Source organism: Tupaia chinensis, unplaced genomic scaffold (genome assembly GCF_000334495.1).
Source record: "Tupaia chinensis unplaced genomic scaffold, TupChi_1.0 Scaffold000023_1, whole genome shotgun sequence".
Lineage (NCBI taxonomy): Eukaryota > Metazoa > Chordata > Mammalia > Scandentia > Tupaiidae > Tupaia > Tupaia belangeri.
Window position 1 is genome coordinate 2917917 of NW_006159453.1, and position 14946 is coordinate 2932862.

The following is a 14946-nucleotide window of genomic DNA, read 5'->3' on the forward strand; positions in this document are numbered from 1 at the left end:
AGCAGCATTGGGTGGTAATCCTGCTCTGTCTTTCTAGCACTGATGAGACTTCTGAGATCAGGACCCATACCCTGTTCTTGTGTGCTTTGCCTTGCTCACCATCCTTTTCCCCTAAACCCCAAACTTTACCAACTTTACCTGAGGCTCTCCAGGGAACAGAACAAAGCAGCAAGTGTGAAATTTATCTGGGAGGTGGCCTGCCTGGTCTTTGGGCAGTTGGATCTACATGAGTTTTGTCATAGCCCTGGGACTTTGGGAGCTGAATTGAGACCTAGGCTGAGCCTTCATGTTTGGAGACAAGATTACCTTGATGAGGCTTTGTGTCTGACCTGTGTGGTCTGAGCCTTTTATAACATGTGACGCAGGATGCCGGGAAGTGACCATTAGTATTTCATGACAATCACAACATCTAGTAAGCAGTGATACCACTTTCCCAGCAGATGTTTCAGAAGAGGTTGGGCAAGCATGAGCTGATTACGTTTATTAGAGACTACGGTGGTTAATTTTACACGTCAGCTTGACTGGGTCAGTGAGTGCTCAGATTAAACTTTTTGGGTATGTCGGTGAGCATGTTTCCAGGTGAGCATTTGATCTGTGGACTGAGTGAAGCAGATTACTCTCTCTAATGTAGGATGGCACCATCCAATCCATTAGAAGCCTAAATAGAACAACAAGTCCAAGAGAAAGAGATGATTTACTCTCTCCAGGCTGTTTGAGCTGGGATGTCAGTCTTCTGTTGTTGACTGAGACTTGGACCATCAGCTCTCTGGTTCTATGAATTATGGCTTTCTTGAGTCTTCAGTTTGCAGGCAGCAAATTGTGGACCTTCTTGGTCTCCATAGCCAAGTGAGCCAAATCCTTATAATAAATCATATATATATATTTATATACATTTTGTTCTCTTTCTTTAATAGAGAGACCTTTAATGGCATTTCTCTATGTGTGCTTGGTAAAGAAAGTTTTCCATGGGGAGTCTGTACCAGAAATATTGAAACTCAAGTGTGTTAGATCTCCAGGTTGACTAAATGGAGTCATTACAAAAATACCCACAGTTTCTTTCTGCCTTGCATCCGTGCCCTTTGGTAGTCGCCCTCCCAACTGAGTTTGACCATGTGATTTGCTTTGGCCAATGAGACAATAACAAACATGTCACAGGCAGACCTGAAAAATGCATAGAGGCCAGCCCATGGAGCAATGGTAATGCAACACTACATGCTGGATCTGTATGGTAAGGTTCTGAGTTTGCATCCTAGGCTTCCCCATGCGTCATGCTGGATACGCACTTGTGTGCCTGTGATTTCAACTGACTGAGGCAAGGGATGAGTCATGGTGTGAAGACCTATTGATTGTGGTGCCTCCCCACCACCCCCATTTGGAAGAAATAAACTTTTATTTAAAGTGGAATTAAAAAAAATGTTTTAGGCATCAGGACTTGCTGTCTGGCTATCCTTGAAACCCCAAGCCATGCTGGGAATGAACCCAGGATAACCTGCTAGATTATGGCAGAAATGTGGTCCACCATCTCCCTTTCCCCAGCCAACCCCAGAAGTAGAGCCAACTAATTGACTACCAGCCGATCACAAAAGCACCAGTGAGCTGGGTGAGACCAGTGGAAAAATGACATGTAGATTGAACTAAATATTTTTTAAATTAAACCTTGAGTTTTCAGGTCATGTGATACAAATAAGAGATAACTGATACACTGGTATAGACTATTTCACTGCTTAGACTCAGTAGAAATCCAGAGAACACAAAATATTTGGTCTCTGGGGGACCAGCTAATGGTATAGTGGTTAAGGCAGCTTGATCCCACACAGCTGACTACTTGGTTGGGGTCCTGGATCTGGTGGGGTGGAAAACACACCAGGTACATGGGCATGTGTGTCCACAGTCTTGAAAGGAGAAATGGAGAAGGGACTGTGGCATGTTCATCCCTCTGGGGTGGTTCTCTCTCTCTCTCTCATTTTGCATCTGTCTCCACAAATGCATGCACCTTCTAGCACATTAAAAATATTTTTTTGCTCTTCAATCTTGCAAAGCTTTTTATTTTTAATAAGATTTCTTTAATTTAACTTACAATAATAATAATTATCATTATTTTATATAGGGCACATGCACTCATCAGAGAGAAAGTGAGAAAGCAAACTGCCAGGTCCAGGACTTGAACTGTGGTTGGTCATGTGGGAGTCCAGCACCTTAACCACCATGACACCTGCTGGCCCCTCTTTCAGGCTTTTAATCACAAGAATGATAGTAACTTCAAGAGAAATGGAAAAACAGTTCAAATCCAGTAGTCTAGTGGTTAAGAGAGCCAGATCCCACATGACCAAGAGTGGTTCAAGTCCTGGATCCAGCTTGTAAAACATGTGGGTACATGTTCATGCATATCCAGGATCTCAACAGAATGGAGAAATTAAGGAGAAGGGATGGAGGAGTGACCACACTCCATCGAGGGGTACTTTCTCTTTCTCTCTCTCTCTGTCTGTCTCTCTCTGGTGAATGCATGTAACCCCCGGCAATTAAAAAAGAGAGAAAATTGGAAAAACAAATGCGCCTTTTTTATCTTGGGAAATAAGAAAATGGGTCCATTATTTTGTCCTTCTGGTATGGATCAAAGTTTGCATCAGGACTTTAAAAGAGATGTTAGGCTGGATTTAAAAATCTGTATGGGACCATCCAGTGGTGTGGTGGTTGGGGTGACTGGATCCCATATGGCCTACTGCGTGGTTCGCATCCCAAACCCAGCAGCTTGAAAAACAGGCCATGAGCGTGTGCCTGCAAGTTACAAATGTCTTAAAAATCCATGCTGTATTTGCCTACCAGAGATCACTAGAACTGAAGTTGAATCTGGCCAGAAGAAAGTCATCAAGAACCTTTAAAAAGGCAGGTTCAAAAGAGCTGGGTGTGGAGAGATGGCAGCTGGGTAGAAGCAAAGCTCTATGGGAATAATGACAGGGGATATAGAAGTTAAAGAACAGACCACCATTGACTAGAAGAATAATGTGATAGGAACTTGAGGAGGGGGTGCTGGTTTCAAAGGGGGAGTCAAGGTGGCTGAAGCAAGTTTGTAGATGGAGTCAGTGGAAAGGGAGAAGTGGAACATGAAAGCAAGAGAGGAGATAAAAGGCAAATAGAAGAATATTAAGTAAAATAAAAAAAGAGAAAAAGGGGTGGGTAGGACGGGGCCTAGCAAGGAAGTACTTGACAGACATAAGAATGTGAAGTTCCACGATGGAAATGAGGTCTATGGTAATATTCTTGATTTGATGGTAACATAACCCATTGTGCTATATTGTGCACTATGGAGACACACGACAATTAAATTAAAAAAAAAGAAAAATGCTTTTTTAAAAAACATTTTTGCCAGAGGGCACATGTGCTTGCCATGCACTCACCACATGCTCACCAGTGACAGAAAGAGAAGGAAAGTAGCAGGTGGCATGGTGGATAGGGCACTGGACACTCTCACATGGCTAACCATGGTTCGAGTCCTGGACCTGGTGGCTTGCTTTCTCACTTCCCCTCTTTCTCTCTCTCTCTCTCTGTGTGTCTCTCTCTGTCAAATTAAAAATAAATGAATGAATAAATAAATATTTAAAAGAGTATTATTAAAAAAGAAATAATTTCCCAGGGGGAATGGCCACACTGTAATCCCTTTTTCTCTGTTCTCCTCTCAAAATTTTTACATCTGAGAGAAGTAACTCACTAAACCTTGGAGTTTACTAGACTTCGGGGCTTGCTAGATTTTGGTCATGTATATATTACATGCCCAGCATCTTTTCAAGCTGTCAGGTTTGGGACTCAGATTAGGCCATGTGGGATCCAGTGTCTTAACCACCATTCTCCTGCTGTCTCCTAAAAACCAATTTTTTAAAAAGTCCTAAGTAAGGGCTTAGTCTTGGGGAAAGGCTGAGAGACTGAGGGGGAGGAAGGAAGGAGGGAACTGTTAGAGATTTGAGATTGAGAAGAGGACAGGTGAATCTTCAAGTTCTGACACCATTTTTCTCTCCAAAAAGAAAAGTTGGCCTTCTCTGTAAATACTTGGCATGGATCTGCCCCTATACTGAGACAATTGAAAGATTTCTGAAACTGCCGTCATAAAGCATATTATCCTTCCTGGGCAGAAATATTTAGTTCTGTGATGGGAAAAAAAAAAATCTGGGGATGAAGACCCTGCATGACTACTTATGCTGGGCCAGAGAGAGGAGGTCTGGGACCTAGGAGAGTCACCCAGAGGGTAAAGGGCACCAGCATCAAACTAGCTCCTCACTGCTTTTCCTGGAATCCAGACTTGTTCTGGGAGGTGCAGCAGATGCACTTATGTGAAGGAGATCCTAGTTAAAAAGGACCTTCCTACCCAATTACTGGAAATTTACCATTAGGACTTCCTTCTAGTGACTCAACACTTCTGATTATTACTTCAAGACGAATGTGTCTGAGAGAAATAGCTCACTAAACCTTGGGGTTTACTAGACTTTTTCTGAGAACAACTTTTCTTATATGTTGATGACGAGGCCTGATGGGGAAGAACATGCCTCTGGATGCAAACAGAATATAGAAAGGACAAAAATCACCCAAACCTCTATACTCCTCACATCTTGCTGCTCATGAAAGAAGTTCTGTAGGTGTTCCTAAATCTCTCTCATCTCAGTCCCCAACACTCCTGATTCACTCAAATATTCCTTCCAAGTGCTTGGTTCATCAGCAGTGCTCAAAAATATATGGATGGGGGGGGCGGTGCTGGCAGGTGGCATGGTGGTTAAAGGTGCTGGATTCCCACATGGTTTGAGTCCTGGACCTGGCGGCTTGCTTTCTTTCCCCTTCTCTCTTTCTCTGGTCAAATTAAAGAAATAATAACAAATGGAATTAAATAAATAATTATTTTTTAAAAATACATGGATGGGGCCAGCTAGTGGCATGGTGCTTGAGGTAGCTGGATTCCACATGGCCAACTGAACAATTTGGGTCCTGGACCTGTGGCTTAAAACACGCACCAGGAAGCTGGTCAGCAGGTGGCGTGATGATTGAGGTACTGGACTACCACATAGCAGACTGCGGTTCTATTCTACCCCAGGCACGTATACGCGCGTGCCCAAAATCTCAGGAGGAGAATGGAGAAGGGTTCGTGGAGTGGCCATCACTCCTGGTTGATGATGTCTCACTTTCCTTCTCACTGTCTCTCACCGTCTCTCTGTCTGTCTCCAGTGAACGTATGTGCCTATGGCATATATATATATATATATCCTAAAGGGAAAAAGAAAGAGAGAAACACACTAGGCACATGTAGGTACATGCCCCAAATGCCAAGAGAATGGAGGAGAAGGGACTGTATAGTGGCCATTGCCCATTGGCGGTTACTTTCTCATTTTTCTTTTTTCTCACTGTCAGTCTCTGGTGAGCGCACATACCCCATAGCAAAAAACAAACACAAATGTGGGTGAATGAATGAATAGCTTCCTGTGGTCTTTGCCTCCTCATTTGAACCCCTGCAACCTCTTTGCTTGCTGGCATCCTAGTTATATTCTAAGCCCAGGTTTGACCTATTTAAAGTCCTTCACAACTCTGTTGTTGACAAGATCAAGCCCAAACAACTTAGCTTGAAATACAAAACCCTTCATTATCTAACTCTTGAAGCCTCTCCCCTCCCTACTCTGGCACCCTAGACATGTAGGTATGTACTGAAACCTCCACCCCCAGATTCATTCCAGCCATACTGAACTACGTTGAGGTCCATGAACACCGGTGATGTTTCAGACTGTACCTAGCCTGAGTTGTTTCTTCCTACATACTCCCTTCCTTATCCTGTGTCTGGTAAAACACTGCGTGTCCTTTTTTTTTTTTTTTTTTGGAGAGGTTTTTCGCTACAGGGCGCGTGTGCTCACCAGACAGACAGAGACAGACATAGAGACAGAAAGTTAGAAATCACCCCCCAGGGGGGATGGTCACGCCGCAATCCCTTCTCCTCCATTCTCCTCTCGGGATCTTGGGCATGCACGCACATGCGCCCGGCGTGAGTTTTAAGCCACCGAGTCCGGGACGCGAACGGCGGGCGACTATGTGGGAGTCCAGCGACATAGCCATTACGCTAACTGCTGGTCCCGACTGCGTGTCCTTTCAAAGTCAGTTTAAATGACCCATCTTCAATGGAGCCTTCCATGAGCTGAATCAAGGTGCCAATCTCTCCTACATACCATCCCTGCTTCTAGCTGCTATAGCCCCTGGCGCAAATGAACAGCATTTTTCTGTAGACATGACAAGAGGATCATGTCCCTGGAAAGCAGACCCTTTACGTCTCATAGCTTCATACCAGGCATTTATTCCTCTCTTAATAAATGTTTAATTAAGAATTTAGGTGGAGACAGCCTGTGTTTTTTCTTATAGCTTTATAACAGCCATTTATCATTCACTTCATAAATAGCTTTTTTTTTTTTTCAAATTTGTCAGAGGCGCATATGCTTACCAGAGAAAGAGAGAGAAAGAAAGTGAGAAAGCACCTCCCAAGGAGGGTGGCCACACCATCATCTCTTTTCCATTCTCCTCTCAGGATTTGGGGCACACCTGTGCACCTGGTGTATTTTCCAAGCCATGAGTCTGGACTTGAACTGTTTAGTTGGCCATGTGGATCCAGCCACATTAACTACCACCACCAGCTGGCCCCTCTTTTTTTTTTTTTTTTACATGTGAAAACAAACTGAAAAGGTCCTTCCCAACATAAGCAAATCTAACAGAAACCCAATAATTATTCAAATGAGTTGTCAGAATCAACTTCTCAAAATGAGTTTGTTCAAGTTTAGCTGAAACAAGTCTTTTGTGAGAAGGAGATCTGATTCAAGAATTTTTTTGAATTATTTATTTAATTTTATTTTTCATCATTATTATTTTCTGATTCAATACAGGCACTTACCAAAGAGAGGGAAAATGAGAGAGCAAGCTGCCAGGTCCGGGACACGAACTAAGGTAGCCCAGTGCCTTAACTATCATGCCACCCACTGACCCAGATTTAAGAACTTTTTGTTTAAATAATTATTTTTTATTTAACTTTTATTTATTTGTTTACTTAACTTTATTTATTTATTTGTCCAAAGATGGACAGAGAGAGAGAGAGAAAGAGAAAGTGAGAAAGCAAGCTGCCAGATCAGGACTCAAACCATGGTTGGTCATGTGAGAGTCCAGTGCCCTTAACCACCACACCACCTGCCAGCCCTCAAGAAATTTTAAAACTCAACTCACAGTATGAATTTGAGAAATGCTAGATTAAAAAAAAAATTAAACTAATCCACAAATTCTCAAATATAGCTTTCCCAAATCCATTTGAGCAAAGTTAATATTTTTTCTTTCTTCAAGAAAAAAAGAATTATTTAATTTTATTTATTATTATTATCTTTTAAGATTTACTATAAAGCATGCACACTCACCAGAGTCATCAGACAGACAGACAGACAGACAGACAGAGAGAAAGTAATTAAGGAAGCAAGGGATTTGAGGGACAGGTTGTGTGGTTAAGGATACTGGACTTCCATATTCCATTCGAGTCCTGGACCTGGTGGCTTGCTTTCTCACTTTCCTTTCTCTCCCTCCCTCTCTCTTTCTGATCAAATTAAAATAAATAAGTAAATAAAGTTAAATAAAATAATTCTTATAAAGAAAGAAAGAATGGGACTTGAACTGCAGTCGGCCATGTGGGAGTCCAGTGCCTTAACCGCCACACCACCTCCTGGCCTCTCTTAATAAATATTTGACTGTGAATTTAGGTGAGAACTACTTAGACCAAAATTTTCCTCCTTTTCTCTTGTCCCTGGATATAGCATTATCTGTTACCTTCTTTGTAAATATGAAACTTAATTTTTTTTTTAATTTCGTCTTTCTTCCATGATCAAGAGAGAAGAGAGAAACAACACCTCCAGCAGGATCTTGATGCCATGATCTATGCCACAACCTGCAGCTAGCCCCAGATCACGGGTAAGCATGTGCATGGCATGCTCAGGAAGGTCTCTAGATTTGAAATGAAAACCTTCTCATGTGGATTGCCTTGCAGAGCATTAAGTTTTAGTAATACACCACCATCAGGTCCCCCACTCTAAGTCTTTTTTAGATTGCTTAGCTCAGCATCTGGCCCCCACGCCCTACAAAAGGCCATCCTCTTCTGTTCTATGCCCCATGTCCAGAGCCTGGAGGATATAGCAGCCATGTGTACTCTCCCTTCCACAGGGACTTTTGGGAAGGAGACAGTCTGTTCCTCTCACGCATGGTCTCTGATATTTATTTGCATTTGTGGGAAAAGTGAGCAAGCAAGGCCCGCTGGAAAGATGAACACTGGCTGTGAGGATTCTACCCATGATATCATGTTTGCTTCTCCCTGTCTTGGAAGCCTGTTTGCTGTTTGCCAGAGATACTACCAGGTTGGCTTCCTTGTGATGTAAGTTTACCCTGCTGTCTGGTCTATAATTCAATGAATGTATAGATACAGCTGTTTCTAAAGCTACCCAGAATTGAAGATGGCAGTAAGATTTCCATTCTTGTCTAGAATCCCTGAGAAGCCTCTAGGCTACCTTCTGTGTGACCTACATGTTCTAGTGTCTCTTTAGGAAGAAGTTTTCGCCTTCCCCTTATTCATGGAGATGAGAGTGTCAGCTTTTAAATGGGAAATTGAGACAAAACCAATTACACTGGGGTAGATAAATCAACAGTCACTGTCCTTAGCCTTGGAATATCATGTTCTAAATTATCGTCCTCTGGGCAGCTAAATCCTTCTTATATCCAAGAGTGAAGTTTCCAGAGGAAGTAAATGCCCATCTATCCAATCAAGCCACATGCCAGGGGTCAGAGTCACTGGCTCCTGGATGATTTCTACAGAATCCAGTTCTTGCAATTTTGGTCTGGTACAGACTTGTGCTTCAATGAACAGCAAGTGCCTTTCCCATTGGTGTGGATTGACATTATCAAGAGCCAAATTCTAAAGGCCAGATAATGCCTGAGTCTTGAAACCTGCTGAGGCAACTGAGTCAAGGCCCCAAACATGGGATTAGGGCTCACACGACCTTTTAGTTTTGGTTTTACACTTTTCATTTGTCATATACCGTCAATTATTGTAGAAGATTTATGACTCAGTTTTATCTCCTTATTAAGTGAATGTGCCTATTCTACTGTTGGTTAATAGGCCACAGACATCTGGCAGAAACAAAGAGTTTATTTGCAATATTTCTTAACAGGAAAAATATACTCTCTAGCACACTGAAAGAGTTTTCCTAAGCATTCTTATAGGCCAGCCTGAGCAAGAGAAAGCTTGTTCTGAGAGAAATTTAACTGCGTTGCAGTTGCCAAATATTTAATACTTTAAAGAGGAAGTTCTAAAATTTAATAGTTGATTTTATTATTACTCTTTGGATGTAATTAACTAGGGATGCACTTTAAACTGCTTTATTCTGGTTATTGAAATGGATTTTATGGTTTACACTGGGGGAAAAAAAAATTCTGTCAGACCATGGGCCTCTCCCTTGGTGCACATTATTAGAGTCTTTTTAGAGACAAGCAAGCAATTTTGCTGTCACTGGCCTTGTTCAAATAGAGTGTGTTTATCTATGCAATACTCTTGGGAAAGGGTGTCAAAAAAGGATCACCAGTTAGCAGCTGATATAGCTCCTACATACATGTCGAAAAAGCTCCTCGAATAGCAAATGAATACGTATATTTCATTTTTTATGTGGCTGATAAAATGTTATATCATTAAGTCAAAAGAACATATTTGTCCCATCTAAGTTGACTTTAGAACTAGCTCTCACTTCTAATACAAATGAGGGCCTTGCAGCTCAACCAGAGCAGAAACCAAACAGCCGTTCAGGACTTCAGGGAAAGCAGGTCTTTAAACATTGAACACCAGTTCTTTAATGGGCTGTCAGCATATCCCTGATCGGTTCACAGATGTTTAAAGACCAAGTGGACTGCAGAGAAAAACTAAGCCTTTCTGGATGTTTTCTTTAACTTGTGTATTGTTCTATTTCAAATACCAAATTTTCATCTAATTGCTCTATCACATCAAAGCATCCATTCATTTATTTCTTCAGCAAGTAAGTATTGAATAACAAGCAACAAATATGTATCCACATTTTTCTGAGATCGTACAAAAGGATATATAAAACAAACGAGGTGCCTGCCCTCAAGAAACTTATTATCTGGCAAGGATGTTAAACAAGGATGAAGAAAATCTAGTCAGAACTTATAGATATGCTATGAAAAAAGACATAGTGTTGAAGTCAGCGAGAACTGATGCCTCAGTTTTCTCACCTACAAAATGTACAGTTTGGGGGATTAAATGAAATGAGAAAATGTAAATACATTTTTTAATGCAGTAGTCAATTTGAGGTAAGCGATCATGTAATTGGTTTACCTATATGGGGAGTCCATGGGATATTTTTTGGTGACTTTAAGACTGAGTAAGTGCTGGGGCCGGCAGATGGCATGGTGGTTAAGGGCACTGGACTCCCACGTGGCCAACCTTGGTTCGAGTCCCAGACCTGGCAGCTTGCTTTCTTACCTTCTGTCTCTCTCTCACTCACTCTCACTTTGTCCCTCTCTGGTCAAATTTTAAAAAATAAATAGATAAATAAAGTTAAATAAAGTAACTCTTAAAAAAGAAACTAAGTAAGTGTCCCCCAAGGCTGAAGTTAAGACTTCACATTTTGAGGTGTGCCACTAAGAACAAAGACTAGTAGTCATTTCTGCCATTTATCTAGAAGAGTAAGTATTTCCACTTGCCAATTAGTTTCTCTTAAATATCCATTTGGTATTTTGCTTGCAGATTCTTCCAGGTCCTTTTTAAGTTGTTTTTTTTTTTTTTTTTTTTCCCTATATGTTGTGTGCTAGAGACAGAGAGAGATAGGGCGAGGGAAAGTGAGAAACACCTCCCAGAGGCACAGCAATCTCTTCTCTATTCTCTTTCTCTTAGGATTTTAGGCATGCACACACATGCCCCCGACATGATCCTCAAGCTGCCAGATCTGGACTCAAACTGTGCAGTTGGCCATGTAGGACCAAGTGCCTTAACCTCTGCATCACCTGATGAACCTCCAGCTCCTTTTAATTGGCATAGTTATCCTTTGGACCGTTTCAAGAAACCTCTCACAGTAGAAGTTTAGATTATTTTATAAAGCACCTGATTCCTAGGGGTCTTTTTTACCTCCTGAGATTTGGAGAGCCCCCTGACTTGTGATATCCCACTTACTAGATATGATGGTTAACTGTACGTGTCAACTTCATTGAGCTAAGAGGTGCCCAGATAGCTGGTAAGCCATTTCTGAGAGTGTCTGTGGGAGTGTTTCAGAACAGGCTACATTTTAATCAGCAGTCTGAGTCAGTAAGGTCACCTTCACCAAGATGAGTGGGCATCATCCAGTTCTTTCAGGGCCCAGATAGAAGATTCAGACCAGAACTTACACCATCAGTTTCCCTGCTTCTCAGGCCTTTGGACTTGGATTTCAGGCCTCAGATCAAATGTGCCACCACCTCTCCCGGGTCTCCAGCATTCAGACACCAGATCATGGAACTTTTGGATCTTTATAATTACATGGGCCAGCATAGACGGATGGATAGACAGATGTCTGTTTCTCTAGAGCATGATGATATCCATTTCTATTGCCCAACTTTATAATTTTATCTTTAAATGGCCCTGTAAGGTGAATATTATCATTGACATTTTTTTGGAGATATTTTCACTATAGGGCGTGTGCACTCACCAGACAGACAGAGACATAGAGACAGAAAGCGAGAAATCACCCCCCAGGGGAGATGGTCACGCCGCAATCCCTTCTCCTCCATTCTCCTCTCGGGATCTTGGGCACGCACGCACACGCGCCCGGCATGAGTTTTAAGCCACCGGATCCGGGATGCGAACTGCAGTTGACTACGTGGGAGTCCAGCAACATAGCCATTACACTAACTGTTGTTTCCCTCATTGGCATTTTTTAAGATTAAGAAACAGAAGCTCAAAGAGGTTAAGTAGCTTGCCAAGGGTTAAAAACTAAAAAGTAACAGAATTTTTACTTATCTCAATTATTTTATTAACCCATTAGTTGGGTGCCTGCTATATTTCAGACCTGTTCTGGGCTGGGTGGCGATGTTACACCATTGAAGGAGACAGATGTGGGGGAAGCAGGCAATTAAACAAGTAATTAGAAGTGTGATGCTGCTGTGAATAAGAGACACAGAGGAGAGAGTGGGGGCATGTAATGGGAGTGGACCTATAATTAGAGGTTTCTGTGGGGGATATCACTGAGATACAAAGGGTAAAGTAGACAAAATGCCATTGGTGGGTGTGTGATCAAGGCTAGGAGAGAGGGTGTCCTAGGCAGATGGAACATCATGTACAAAAGAACCAAGGCAGAAAGGAATACAGTTAGGGGCTGGCAGTGGTGGCAAGTGGTAACACAACACTCTATGATACTAGACCCCCATAGGAAGGTCCCAGGTTTGTATCCAGAGACCTTCCTGTACACTATGAGCGCATGTGTGCCCATGATCCGGGCTGGCTGGGGGTGGATCATGACATGAAGAACTTGTTGAGGATGTCTCTCTTTCCTTTCTCTATGTCTCAAAAGAAATACAAAATAAAATTAAGAGAAAAGAGCATGGTGTTTTCAAGGAACTGAAAAAAGGTAATTGTGTGTGGAGTTTAAGACCAAGGAGGACTGATGCAAGATGAGAATAAAGAGGAGGGTCTAGACAGCTTAGGGTATAAACTTTTTCCTAATGTTATTAAGTCATTTAAGACTTTAAGCTTATTGAAGCGAATTGATTATATTTAAAAATTTTAAAGATCATGCTGACTGACTACTCATGGAGGACAGAGTGGGGAGGGGGACAACTAAGGAAACAGGAGGGCTAGTTAGGGTGTTATTACAATAGTTCAGAATCAATGGTTTGATTCACTGAAGCAACAGAGAAGATAGAAGTTAAGGAACTCCAGAAATGCTTAGCAGATAGACCTACCAATTGAAGTGTCTGGAATGCTTTTAGTTAGAAACAGAACAGAGTCAAGCAGTAGAATGAATTTACTGGCTTGTGTAACTACAACATGTGGGTTCAGGCAAAGCTCAGTGAAATTTCTAGGGGACTGGTTTCTGGTTGGCTCTCTCTTTTACCTCCTACCACATACATTTTCCCTTAAAGCCCATGCTCCAGGGGTGGCTGCCAGTGGCTTCAAGTCTCCATGCTTCTTCCTTTATGCCCTCTTTGAAAGAGAGTATCTTTATTTGAGCAATATTGGCAAAAATCTAAAGTCTCACTTAGTTGGACCAACTCAAGTCTACTGCCCATTTCTGAACAAATTATTGAGGCTAGAAAGGTGACTACACTGGCTGACCCGGTCTGAGTCATAAGCTCTGCTCCCAGAATTCTGGGGTCAGCTTTCCTGAAACCATGTGGTTCATCAAATGGAAGTGGAGACTGTTGAGAAGGTAGAAGGGAGAATTTCATGCTGGGAAACAGTAATCGATTGGATACTAGGGGGTCTAGTTAGGGTGTTATTACAATAGTTCAGAATCAATGGTTTGATTCACTGAAGCAACAGAGAAGATAGAAGTTAAGGAACTCCAGAAATGCTTAGCAGATAGACCTACCAATTGAAGTGTCTGGAATGCTTTTAGTTAGAAACAGAACAGAGTCAAGCAGTAGAATGAATTTACTGGCTTGTGTAACTACAACATGTGGGTTCAGGCAAAGCTCAGTGAAATTTCTAGGGGACTGGTTTCTGGTTGGCTCTCTCTTTTACCTCCTACCACATACATTTTCCCTTAAAGCCCATGCTCCAGGGGTGGCTGCCAGTGGCTTCAAGTCTCCATGCTTCTTCCTTTATGCCCTCTTTGAAAGAGAGTATCTTTATTTGAGCAATATTGGCAAAAATCTAAAGTCTCACTTAGTTGGACCAACTCAAGTCTACTGCCCATTTCTGAACAAATTATTGAGGCTAGAAAGGTGACTACACTGGCTGACCCGGTCTGAGTCATAAGCTCTGCTCCCAGAATTCTGGGGTCAGCTTTCCTGAAACCATGTGGTTCATCAAATGGAAGTGGAGACTGTTGAGAAGGTAGAAGGGAGAATTTCATGCTGGGAAACAGTAATCGATTGGATACTAGGGGGTAGGAAAAACAGGGTCAAGGATGGCACACTTCCAGTGGTGTTGCTCACTGAGGAGTGAGAGCAAGAGGAACAGGTTTATGGGGGAAGATAATGAATTCAGTTGTGCCTGCAAGGCCCAAGATAATCCAGGGGAGATGCCAGCCAGGCAGCTGGGTAGGCTAGCTGGAAGCGCAGAACAAGATCCTGAACAAAGAGGGAGATCTATGTGTGGTTGACTTATCTGATCCCAAAATTCGTACTCTTCCTCAGACGGTATATTTTATATTGTTGTGAAGATGAGCTTGCCTTCACAATGGTGGGGATTTGAGGTTGCTATGAAGAAAATTCCAAGGTAATAACTCCAAATGGACTGAAGTCTGGACAATTGCCACAGCAACTCTCTCTCAGAGACTAGGGAACGCTTAATCAGAAATGGTTATATGCTTCACATATATTCTTTTGATGCTCACAACTATTCTTTCCTGCACTTTATAGATGAGAGAACTGAGGTATGGAGAAGTTGTATCGAAGGTCGTAGAGCTACTGGAAGGATTAGCACTGGTTTTTGAACCAAGAAAGTTTGATTTCAGAGTCTATATTCTTTTTTCAAATTCTTTTTTCATTCTTAAAATTTTTTGAAATAAATTTTATTCATGAGACAGAGTGTGCACACATGAGAGAGAGAGAGAGAAAGAGAGAGAAATCCTTTAACAGAGTTGTATCCTGTTGTGATCCTCTTCCCCCTGTCCTGTTCATCGGGACCTTGGGCATGTGCACATATATCTGGCATGTCTTCAAGCCAACCTGAAGATCTGATTCTGCAGTCAGCCTTGTGGC

The 14946-nt window shown here is 42.1% G+C and overlaps 1 pseudogene; it reads left to right on the plus strand.

Annotated features, from left to right (window-relative positions):
* Positions 1-8210: 8210 nt before the first annotated feature.
* The window catches only part of LOC114007208 (protein BEX5-like), a 49277-nt pseudogene continuing 42541 nt past the window's right edge, over positions 8211-14946 (plus strand).